Genomic DNA, 9,703 nt, shown 5'->3' with positions numbered 1-9,703 from the left:
ACTGGAGAAACTGAGGTAAGATCATATATGACTTACACATGCTTGTGAATAGTGTCATCAATTAAGGCAGGTTTTGCATAAAATAGAGATATAGTGCAGATAAGGAACATTATTTATCCTGCTTGAATGAGACTTTGGATGTTTATGATCATGATTTGTGTTCTGTGACATCTTAGACCTCAGTCCAATGTTCATTTTGTACATTTTCTTTAATAATGGATTCACAGCTAAACTGATCTGATCTGAGAGAGTGAAGAGTGTGTCATTGTTCTCTACAGGTTGAGAGATTGTGGCGTCACAGATGAAGGATGTGCTGCTCTGGCTTCAGCTCTGAGATCAAACCCCTCACACCTGAGACAATTACATCTGTCTGGGAATAAACTAGGAGATTCAGTGAAGCTGCTTTCAGATGTACTACAGAATCCTCACTGTAAACTGGAGAAACTGTGGTAAGAGCATATATGACTCACACATGAAGCACATTTAAAGTAAATATGAAGTGTTCTGCCTTAGCTTTTTAGTATTAAAATAAACAGCATCGCAAAAGTCATTGTTCTCTTGTCACTGTAGTTTATATGTAGATGATATCTGCATTTGTTACAGAAGCAATTACATGAATACCATCAAGTAAAAAATCCAGCTGAAAATAAACAAAATACAGTCTTGGTCGACACAGAATGGTTTACATTTCTCACAAACAGAAACTGTATGAATTTCTGTCAACTTCATTTGTTGCACAATGAACTAGGGATGCTCCAGTCCGTCTTTTTTGCCTCTAATACCGATTCCGACACTGGGGTTCAGTATTGGCCGATACAGATCCCGATCCGATACCAGTGCAGTTTTTTTTCTTTTAAATACATGTAGAATTTGTATATCTCTGTGTGTGGAACTGATAATCACTCTTTCACAATCAACTAAATAGACTAATTAATTATAAAGAAAAATAAAATAAAAAATATATTTTTTAACTAGGTTAGTGGATAATTTAGCAGCTAATGTTATTCAAAAAATCAGTGCACAATAATTGTATAAATCCAAATATATAGTGAAAAAACATTACTTAGTGGGGAACAAATAAAAGTGTAGCACTGAATCTGTTCAAATGTTACACGTTACTATCTGTATTGTTATAAAATCCATTCATGAAAAACTATGTATTTATATATAAATATACTATAAAATGAAAATAAATTTCTTTTAAATGTATAGTGCATTTTTTAATAAGGCAACAACATATGATGGATAGGACAAAACAAATACAGGGCAGCACAAAGCGCTTACAGTATGAGCATCTGGTGCACAGAATGAAACACTTGAATGTGCTCCTGTGGCTCAGTGGTAGAGCATTGCGTTAGCAGCACAAAAGGCCATGTATTTATATATAAATATACTATAAAATGAAAATAAATTTCTTTTAAATGTATAGCGCATTTTTTAATAAGGCAACAACATATGATGGATAGGACAAAACAAATACAGGGCAGCACAAAGCGCTTACAGTATGAGCATCTGGTGCACAGAATGATACACTTGAATGTGCTCCTGTGGCTCAGTGGTAGAGCATTGCATTAGCAGCACAAAAGGCTGTGGGTTTGATTCCCAGGGAACACACATACTGGTAAAAATTGTATAGTCTGATTGCACTGTAAGTGGCTTTGGTTAAAAATGTCTGCTAAATGCATAAATTAATTATAAATTATAATTAATTATATCTATGCAACAGTTTATTTTCTTTTAACAGATTTAAATTTCAGTTACTGTGCACCTTAAAATCAATTTATAGACTTTTCTACTGTCATGTTTTGTTCTAACAGACATCCGGTATCAAGTAACATGATTTAGAAACAAGAATAAACTCCAGCGAGATAAAGTAATTTTATGCAAAAACCATAGACATTAGTATCACTAGGAACCGGCTTGTGTCAAGAATGATTTGTGACCCTTGATTTATGGCTTTGACCTTTTGACCTTTCCCCTCCCCCACGCGTGTTGACCCCGTGACCTGTTAACCCTCTGGGGTCAAAACCCGCACTGGAGCGGTCTGTCTCGTATTTACTTGATGACCGTGAAAAGAACTAAAAATACTCTGTCAGTTTTGATCGTGCAGTTAAGAATAAGGTAATTATATTATTATAAAAACAACCTGAATCTCCATGAATACTTGCCTCAAAGACACAAGAAATATATGTATCGAAAGCTTGAAATGTCTGCTTTTAAACGAAGTAAGTCACGTCCAAAACAAATATTCTCTGTTAAAGTAATCCGTATGAAATCAACGTGATGTCCAGTTTTCCCGTCTCAACTCATTATCTCTAATGCAGTCACGCCCATGAGCCGATCGCGCTTTTCAAATTCTAAACATCCATGTGAGACGTGCGTGCATGTAAACACCCACATCGCCTCCGCGTAAACAAACAAGTTCATCTTGGCTACTTTTCGTTTCTGGAAGACGCGCTGAGAGGAATAACCCAGAATTTACCTCACAAAGCGATACGTCGCGCAGCTAGATCCAGTGGAGGATATCATTCTGATGAGAAGCCTAAGATTACTTGCATCTGTTGTTATTGTGTTATTGTGACGTAACTTGTACACATTTTACTAGTTAGACTTTTCCCAAACTATAATTCCTGACTACATGAATGAAATCAAGTGAAACATTCTGAAATATGTGTCATTTCATTGTCTAAATGTCTCACAACGCCACAATGTTTGTTTAATGTTTTATAACATATAAAACCGCAAGATATAAAAGTAGTGTGAGTGTTAACACTATGAATGAATGTTTGGCACAAAGGTGTGTTACTGTTCCAGTCTCAGTGTTCAGATCAGTATGTTCAATCATGTGTCCTTGACCTTCACTGTGTATATTTTTAGGTAACACTTTATTTCGATAGTCCACTTCAGACTTTCTATTAACAGCAAGTAACTTTGCAACTACAAGTCAACTAGCAGTTAGTCAAGTATTAGTAGACTGTCTGCTTAATATCTTCTAACACTTTCTTTGTCAACTTATTCTACTAACCCTAAACCTACCCTAACAGTCTACTCTGAGAGTTAGTAGACATGTAGTTGCAAATTAATGAGAATTAGTTGACATGTAGTTACAAAGTTACTTATAGTTAGTAGAATGTCTAAAGTGGACTATCGAAATAAAGTGTAACCAATTTTTATTATACTGTGTTGTAAATAAAATACAAATAATAATCAAAAACCCACATTATTTTACTCTCCTCACACTCTTTCTTACCTGCCTCAGTCACATTCATATTGATGGCCCATTATGGGAGGCCCTTTGTCTCTCAGGTGTGAATCACTAAATATTCATGGCCATTGTCACTCTCTCGGATAAGGGCATTCTATCGCAAAACATGTTTTACAAATGTTAAATCAATATATTGATTTCTGTGAACATGATCATTTTCACATCATTTTGTAGCAAAAACTCTAGTCTACCACATCCAGTTCTATGTGTTTTATGGCCTTATTTCAGTGACTTAAAAAATGTTTTTTTCACTAACCACGCATAAACGTTGTTTTCTCAAAAACACAATCATGTACTTTCATGCTGCTCACATATTATTGTAGCCCAGTTTGTGCTGAATACAGTGTTATCAGACTTTAGCCATATTTTTTAAGATACTGAAAATCAAATGTCAGGGCATGTCAGGGCATGTCAAAACTTCTCCAGGGCCTCAAAACAGCCTCAGACCCCAGAGGGTTAATGACATCCAGATGTGTAAATCAGCATATGTGGAATTTCGTTGTTGGTACAATTGTTTGTACAATTTTGTCCAATGTCATAAATTAAGTCCTGAGGAATGTTTTTGTGCTTTTATAGTCCGTTTTGAACACCCGCATCCAGCGGTGTCCAGCATCTGCGGACCACATGACCGGGAGGAATCCGGTTGCGTTCCGTGGTATGCTTAGATAAATAGATCTCAAGCATTTCTGTGGAAAATCAGAAAAGAGCTGTGAAAATACTTATCGGTTTTAAGGTAAATATCAAAAATAGGTAGACAATTTTAACAGATCATGAGAACATAACACAATATGTGTGTGTGCGTGCCCACACCTATAAACTGATGGTTGTATAAAAAGGATTTAAATAAACTATATACCATGACTAATAATGAATTGAAAATAAAACAATAAATAATGAAATGTATAAAAATTTTACAGTGAGAAAAAAGTCTTCCTCGTGCTAGGATGACCATTCTTCGAATGAGTGTCTCAAACGAAATGTTTAAGATCTAAAATCTGTACACCTCTAAGTGTGTCTAACACCGAAGAGGATTGTGGAGCAGTGGACTGAGACGGTGTGTCATCTTTCAGAAAAGTTCCTGAGAAAGAATTAAGACTGTCATTTTCACCTTGTCAGTCCCTCATTGTTTGAAATGTTTGAACAGATGGAGTCCGAACAAACCATTATGTTATGGTTTGTTTAAGAAGATTGTTAAAACAGCCGTACTAGCTGTTTGCACACGTTTCAGATGTAACTGTGTGATTTGAAATATTTTGCTTTATAGTTACTATTGTAAATAGCACACAATCCTAAGTTAGTTTCACAGGATCACCGTCGTTATTTAAAATGGTTACAGTTAATAAACAAATTGTAGACTTTGTATATTTAAATTCCATATTATAGTTTTTATTTAAGTTATTCTAATTATTCTAACTACTCGGCCGGGGTTGCTGCCTTACAAACGCGTTTTACTTATACAATTAAATATATTTAAACTAGCAATACCGAGCAGCGTAAATTAATATAATAATTTATATATTTCTTACGAACATCATGAAACGATCCACTAAAGAATTTTTTTAGCTTGCTCAGGTGTGTTTGATTAGGGTTAGAGCTAAACTCTGCAGGAAAGTGGATCTCGTGGGCCAGATTTGAGGATCCCTGGTCTATGGTATCATATGTTGAATTTCAAGGCAAACTGTTCATGATGGTTCGTGTTTTACATAGAGCTCGGATGACAGAGTTAAAATTACATCTACTTAGAGAAATTTGATTTTAAAATGATTAAACTTATTTATTCAACTACAAATAATAAAAACAAATATACAATTTTTGCTAGCTATTCTCATCGCCTTTAAAACATTATGTCTCTTTAAATCTATAAGCTTATTACTTGTTATCACACCATTATTTGTAAGAAATGTTGACAAAAGCTGTTTGCCATATGCGAGGTCTCCGAGGCTAATATTTGAGTTTACCCCATGGGTAATAAAACTAGTAATTTCCCACAGCCATGGTATTTAAAACCCACAAGGGATTTCAGGAGTGTACGGTCCAACTCAGGACGTCGTGAGCTGTCTTGGTACCTCTTGTATTTTGGACAACTTTTTTTCTGCTGACATTATGGATAACGGTAAGTTCATTTAATTTTCTTGAAAAAGCCTGTTATTATAGTCTATTTGAATACAACATGGGTGCAAGGAATGTTGAAATCTGTGATTTTTTTCTATCGTAAACATTCCCATTCAAACATAATTTATCTGATAACGTTAAATAAGGATCGTGATTTCTTTGTAATATTTGATCATAGCATCGTTATATTATCCCAGAGGTCTATCGGACCGTTAAGAGGCCGGTTAGTCGAGCATTTTATGTATTAATTTTGGTACTTTATCTTTCATAAATATTTGATGGATATTATATTTGATTCGATGCTTGTTTGAGCTTAAATATAAATTTTTAATAGACAATTGTTTTTTTATGCACGTCTGGCTGTTGGCGGTCTTTATTCTTATTTAATTTTTATAATCTGATTCATTAAAGTTTTGAAGAAATATAATAGATTAATTCTTTATTCTTGTTGCATTCGCTGTTGTACTATTCTTTTAAACGACAGGGGGCAACGATGAGTAATTGTAGTCTAAAACCACCGGCGTGAAGAAGTGAAATTCCATCAACACAGCGATGACATCATATTTGTGCGCGTCCCGCGCAAACTTGATTTTCTAATTTCTAGTTTGGCTAATGGCGTAAGCTTGTTTCCTTTAAGAGTCTAGTGCAGGGCTGTCCAAACTCGGTCCTGGAGGGCCGATGTCCTGCAGAGTTTAGCTCCAACCCTAATTAAACACACCTGAACCAGCTAATCAAGCTCTTTACTAGGCATAGAAAATTCCAGTCAGGTGTGTTGAGGCAAGTTGGAGCTAAACTCTGCAGGACACCGGCCCTCCAGGACCGAGTTTGGACAGTCCTGGTCTAGCGCTATCTTGTTTCTTTTATGGCTTCAATAAACAAATTCTAAGTTTATTTGTATTGAAATGTTAACCCACCAAAGCTTGTGTAATGACGTTTATCAAGTGGCGCTCTTGGGTCAGTGGTTAGTGCGTTCGTTTACGGACTATGAATCACAGATGCAGTGATTTGAGGCCGCTTGTTCCATTTGAAAATTCCTGAAATCATTAAATGTTTTAGCTATGGTACAACTGCTGAATACTGTTTGATTGATATTATATTTGAATTAATTTAAGCTGCCATACGAGATAGACGATCGCTTGTTTGAGCTTAAAAATCAAATTTTCATAGTCAATTGGTTTTTATGCACGTTTGCCTGTTGGTGTCTGCTTTTAATCTTATTTTTGCAAAACCTATTTCCCCTTTAAGTCTTTTCTCATGTTTTGAATAGTTAAATAAACAAACTCTAAGTTTAATTGTGTTCAAATGGAAACCCAGCAAAACCTCTGTAATGCGATTGTTTGAGCAGCAGTGTGTGTGGAGCTATGGCAACCCCGCCCGAGGGGTCTAAAGAAAAACACTCTGAATTCTCTTTAGTTTGTGTTTGCAGTAGCCAACGGGTTTTCTCAATTTGTATTTCGTTTTTTTAATCTGTTTCATTATAGATTAGATCAGATTAAATCAATAGATGATATCAGTAAATTCTATGTTTTAATGTATCCATGTTCATTGAAATACTATATTAAATTCAACATACATTTTACATATGTTTACATTACAACATCTTTTCAATAATGTTTAAAGCTCTTAAATTTTATTATCTATTGCTAAAATATAATATTTTATTAGATTTCAACTCTGGTATAATTTATGACGGGTGTTTTTTTGTTGTGTGTTGGCACTAGCATCACACTACCGACCGTCGTTGATAGGCGAATTTAAAAGGTAATTAAGCCTATTAATGAATAGCGAAAATTTTCACATCGCTTAATATAAAGATCATTCAATATTTATCAGTCTAACTTCTGTTTTGTCCCAGGTGCTAGCGAGATGATTTCTATGGAACAACTGTCTTTTGATCAAATTGATTTATTCGGTAAGAATGGCCGCTCATTTATTACTTTTTCTGATATTCATAGTCGTCTATTAATTATGATTGATATATTATCTTTTATTTGTAGCGAGAGAGGTGACCGTTAACGGGACGAGAGACACAGACGGTGAGTACGAATATATTTTGAGTCCTGTTCTGTATCACTAAAATAATAAATATATATATATATATATTATTTTTTTTAATTCAAATTTTTTTTTATAGATCTGGCCGTGGGCGTATTGCACGACATATTGATCGATCTGACGCAGGAGGAAGAGGATGAACATATGGCCGGCCCAAGCAACACCAAAACACAGAAGCAGACGAGAGACGCAGATGAACCATCGGATGAACCAGACAGGAAGAAAATAGTAGTTGCGGTTGTAAATCCGACTAGAAGAGATGAAGAAACAGTTAGATTTTCCACATACTCTACATTATTGTTTCTCCTCTATGCCCCGCCTTTCTGAAAAGCATAGATTTTTACAAAGCTCATCATTCTGAAAAGCGAGGTGTGCTCTGATTGGCCAGCTATCCAGTGCGTTGTGATTGGCCGAATACCTCACGCGTGTGATGGAAATGTTACGCCCCTCACCATACTGTGATGCCGTGTCCGGCCGGAGCAACGAGACAAAAACATTCAAACCCATTATAAACTAGGCATTTGTTGACCAAACAAAGTTTCGCTTTCACAACGAAACACACAGCGTCTTCATGACATGGCGGCGGCGGCAACAATACTACAGCGAGAATAAAAGTTACGCCTTCTTTCTTTGCGTGAACATTTGGGCTGCGTTATGCAAATCTTCCCACATAGTGATGTAGACATGTGGGGGCGTGTTACAGATCTTCTTTATGCACCAAGAGCTTGTAACACTCCAAAGAGAAAGGAAAAATTGGAATCACATCATATGACCCCTTTAAGATTCAATGCTGCATTTTCTGGAACATCTTTGACATTTTCATAGAGTTTTACAAGCGTTTCTAACATTCTCGTCTCAGTTGTTTTCAATGGGGTTCAGTAGTTGAGAAAGTTCAGATATTTGGTTTCTAAATAAAATAAACCACTAAAACATGCCTCGGGTGGAATCACAATGCGATACAGTGAATAAACATTAAAAACAAAAGCAATGCAGTGGAATGAATGAAAGAGTGATACCAATACATCTCTGACGTCCAGATGGAAATCCAGCCCTCAGCGTTCAGAGAATCCTGTCTTTCCCAAATCAAATCAACACACAAGCTCTCACATTTCACTAAACGAGACGCGTCAATGAGAATGAGATCATCAGTCAAGATCCGCTCGGCTAAAACTGTGGATTTGGTCCGTTCTACTCGTCTACAGGCTCAAGATTTGGTGCAATGATCCACTCTTGAATGAAGCATCATGTGGCAGAAGCATATCTGTCTCTCTGGTAAGATCATGCACACGCTTTCATAGATTGTGTGTTAACTAAGCAATTTTTTGGCTTAAATACCGTTCTTATTTTTTACACAGCTTAGTTATAACCTTACAGTGGACGACTGCCTTTAATTTCAGTTTCTTATTGATTTTTTCTATACAGACAGCGACTGCGAGAGTTTTGAATAATGTCCAACATTGGACCGAGAGTTAATTAAATGCGTGGGAGAGCTCTTCGTGGACCAGTGATAGAGACGTGAATTTATCGTCAAGGGATAGGCAAACACCTTTCGCCTTTCAAGAACCAGTTGAGGAAGAAGACGGTGAAGACAACGAAGATGGTGAAGAAGAAACAGAATTGTCGTCAGAAGAACGTCGGGATGAAAACGTAAATCTGTTGCGTGAATTTGTTAATGAAAGATTTGACGCTTTGTGCAAAGAGTTGCTTAACAGGCAGACTGCTTTCTTCAGCGAAATTCTTAAAAGGCAGGACACTTTCTTCAGTGAAGTTTTTAACAGACAGACCGCATTCTTCAACGAACTTAATAACGGAATGGACGCTAGGCTTCATGAACTACAAGGTAATTTATTTCAACAACATCAAGCGACAGAGAATCGTTTGCACAATTTCCAAACAGGGGTGATTGAAAATTTTGCACTCGTCACACGAACAATTGAGGGAGAGACGCTTGATTGTGAGTCTTCTTTGTGCTCTAAACAACTCTCTACATCTGAGATAGTGATTCGTCAATTTATCTATCCATTATTTCTAAAACCATTATAATTTTTAGTTATGTTACTTGTATTGATTTTACATTGTATGTTTGAATTTAATTGCTTTTGTGTTTTTAACGTCATTATATATATTTTTTATTTTTTTATTTTTTTTTGTATCTCTGAATTTATCACTTTTGTTGGTTCTAAATAAAATAAAGGATGCTGGGGCTACACATAGCTGTCATTCAGATCAATCTCTCTCAGACCTGTTACAGAGTGCTATTGAAATGCATAA

The 9,703-nt window shown here is 35.8% G+C and overlaps 1 long non-coding RNA gene across 1 annotated transcript; it reads left to right on the top strand.

Moving 5' to 3' along the window:
• The first annotated feature begins 7,072 nt into the window (after window positions 1-7,072).
• On the top strand, window positions 7,073-7,745 carry LOC107568827 (uncharacterized). The gene is made up of 4 exons (XR_001606813.1): window positions 7,073-7,138; window positions 7,233-7,289; window positions 7,375-7,413; window positions 7,512-7,745. It is a non-coding gene; the product is annotated as an uncharacterized lncRNA (long non-coding RNA).
• The last annotated feature ends 1,958 nt before the right edge of the window (window positions 7,746-9,703 follow it).

Source organism: Sinocyclocheilus grahami, unplaced genomic scaffold (genome assembly GCF_001515645.1).
Source record: "Sinocyclocheilus grahami isolate Dianchi unplaced genomic scaffold, SAMN03320097.WGS_v1.1 scaffold1284.1, whole genome shotgun sequence".
Taxonomy (NCBI): domain Eukaryota; kingdom Metazoa; phylum Chordata; class Actinopteri; order Cypriniformes; family Cyprinidae; genus Sinocyclocheilus; species Sinocyclocheilus grahami.
Note: the sequence above shows the minus strand (reverse complement) of the source record. Positions and strands in the feature narration are given on the sequence as shown.